We start from the raw sequence: 3,313 nt of genomic DNA on the forward strand, positions 1-3,313 counted from the left end.
ACTATTCTTGTGTTTTTGCCCGCCATATACTTGTTTGCCATTGTTTTGACCCTGATTGTTATACCACGTCTCTTTAATAAAAGCTTGCAGATGGATCCTCACGTCTCGTCAGTCCCGTTACAATATCATGCAGTCAGAGGTGTCATGCCCATTTAAACTATTTTAGATTTTTGAGTCAAGTGGACTTTGAATGTAGCTTCCAAAAGAAAAGAAAAATAGCAGAATGATATTTTTTATATTTTATTCGTTCACACCGGCGTGATTAGAACATTCAGTGTGGCACACAGGGCAGATTAAGGGGGTCAGGTCTTTGTGGGAGCCCCCCAAGCCTTAATTATTATGCTTTACTGACGAAATATATAGTTCAGTCATGAAACTCAAGATGGCGCAGGCTGACGGGTTGTTAACGTAACTGATGATATTCAGAGAGTTAGACGACTTGGCACAAGCTGATTGGTTCATGCTGCATATGCAGCCAATGAGCTTACTGCCTTGCATTTATATGGCTGGCTAACATTCACTAGAGATTCCTGCAGCACCCTTTCAGAGTTCTCTGAAACCCTCCACCTTCCCCAGCTCCACTTGTATAGATCTGCTATGGGTTATTTTATATGCTATGTGTGCAGCAGCAGTATGTCTTAAATACTCACGGCACCATATGCATTGGCAGTAGCAAGTTCCTGTACTTGCTTGCAGCAGCAGCAATAACCTACAACTACAGCAATAACCAACAGCAGCAGCAGTGTAGCACATCTATTCCGCAAAGGCCAAATACATTAACATTGTCATATCCATCACCATGCTAAAATCTTCAGAGAGTTGTCATGATTGAAATGTATTTAGTGCCATACATGATCCACACGCTAATAGTAAGGTGAACTGGTGTTTACAGTGTTTCCTCTACATTCCCTGTGTTCCCACAGGATTTTGTGAGACTGTGGTGGGTGCACATTGGTTCCTTTAAGGGTTTCTGGGGGTATGCCCCAACGTAAGAAAATTGTTCATTTTAAATATGAATGCATAAATCTGGTGCATTTTGAGAGCAGAATCGTGTGACTAGTAAGTGAAGAAATATGTGTTCTTGTAAACAATTTCATGCTCTAGTAGTAGTTTATTTATTGGTTGCATAGATGTTAATGTGATGGTAGGACTCAATTTTCACTATATAAATTCTTATAAAAGCTACAAATGCTATTCTGTCAAGAGCAAGGAGTGATTTCCTCTTCGTCTTTTGTTGTTTGATTATCATTAACGCCGACACTTAACTCAAGAGACGAAACGAGGCACGATATTGGGTTTCGATTTAACGATCACGCGAACTCTTGGCGGTGCGGAGCGTGCATTCTAGAATATGAGACGTTAATTTTGTCAGACGCTCTGCAACGAATCCTCCTTTAATGTTTCTTATGGGCCAATGAGGGTCATTTTTGTTCGTGCTGAAGTAAATTTAAAATAATAATAAAAAAATAGTCTGTCCAATCCGGGGCCTCTGCACATGTGGGGCCCCTAGGCTGCAGCCTAGGCAAGCCTGTGTGTTAAGCATCAGCTGCTAAATTCAAATCTGTATTTGCTGGCTGGCACAGAGACAGTGACAAACACGTTTTTACAGCGCTGCACATTGAAACCAATCACACACAAGATTCTGTTGAGCTTATAAATTACCAATCAGAGGCATTCAAATGAGTCATCACAGGTGTTTTGTTCAATCGCTCGCTGACTGAGTTCTTCTCTCTGCCAAATTTTCTCATCAGAAACAACAAAGTGTAGACGTACGTGTGATGTAAGATATTCATTTCACAGTGTAAACAGCTTCAGTGATTATAATGAGAGTTTTTGAGAGTGCTTGAACTGAAGTCAATGATAATGTTATTTGATCATGTAAATGTTCTTTGCTCTCTTTCTGTACAATGAAAGTGTTATAATTAGTAACTTAGTAAAATTTTTTGTAAATTCACGTTGAATGCAAAGTCAGTCGTATTAATAATATTTTATAACATGACACTCATATTTGGTACTTTAGTAAAAAGACAGATTTTATGCGTAGTTCTGTCATGACAACTCTCTGAGGGATTGGCATGGTAATGTACATGACAATGTACTCTGCTGCTGCTGCGGCAGAGCAAGTACCGAGACTTGCTACTTCTAATACATCCACAATATGCTGCTGTGAGTATGTAAGAAATACTGCTGCTGCACATATAACATACATGAAATAGCCCCTATATAGCATACATGAATCACCTCGTAGCAGATCTATACAGGTGGAGCTGGGGAAGGTGGAGGGTTTCTGAAGCAAGTTGCAACTGCTACGGCAAGCACTAGTCATATATTTGAATGTTGAGCAGCGAGCTCATTGGCTGCTGATACAGGAGAGAACCAATCAGCTGTGATTAAAAAATCACATTATTAAAAAAGAATACGTGCATGACACCCCTGCATGCAGTTACAGGTTTGGATTACAACCAAAACAATCAAATGAATGAATAAATAAGGATGAAACTGTGGCTTTGAGAAAAATCCAAAATAACATTAATAAGTGCATCTTTGTTCACATTTAACTAGGCTGCTAGAATAGATTACATTCATTTATTTATGAAGCGCAAGCCTGTGACTTTTTTTTATGCTAATGCTATTAAATGCAGAAAGTGTTTGTTCATGTAATGTGATGACAGATTTTATTCTTCCACATTGTGGCATAGCCTACATCTAAGTGAAATGAATTATCAAAAAAGTATATGTGTTTGAAAAGACAGTAAGAAGTGAGTAAATAATGACATAATTTATAAAATGCATAAAAACGTCTTTCAGTGCTTGTGATTTCCAGACACGAGACGAGTGGTTTGTGTGGAGTGTGGTGTTCAGATCCCAGTCTAGTTCGGTTTTGGTTCAGTGTTGTGATTTAAGATGACCCTTCAAAAACCACACAAAGTAATCCATACGACCCCAGCTGATGAAGCAATGTCTTCTAAAGTGAAACGATTGGTGTGTGAGAGACTAATACTAATATTTAAACTTTATAAACTATAAACCATCAATTCTGGCCAGTGTTCATACATGGGGTTCACACGTGACCCAAACATCAGCACAGTGTGAAGAGCGATGTAAGCATGTTGTTAAACTCGCTCTTTTGAACAGTTTGAAATGAAATTAACGAATGCAGATGTGCTCTGAATTACATTGGAACCATACAATGAAAAGGAAACACTTGAGACACTAATTAATTTTTTTGTAAACTGTAACTCCTGCCACAAATTTGTACATGAACTCATTTTGTAAATAAATAAATGTCGTGAAACTCATGCACAACTCATGT

The sequence above is a fragment of the Sinocyclocheilus grahami genome, unplaced genomic scaffold (genome assembly GCF_001515645.1).
Source record: "Sinocyclocheilus grahami isolate Dianchi unplaced genomic scaffold, SAMN03320097.WGS_v1.1 scaffold7367.1, whole genome shotgun sequence".
Classification (NCBI taxonomy): Eukaryota; Metazoa; Chordata; class Actinopteri; order Cypriniformes; family Cyprinidae; genus Sinocyclocheilus; species Sinocyclocheilus grahami.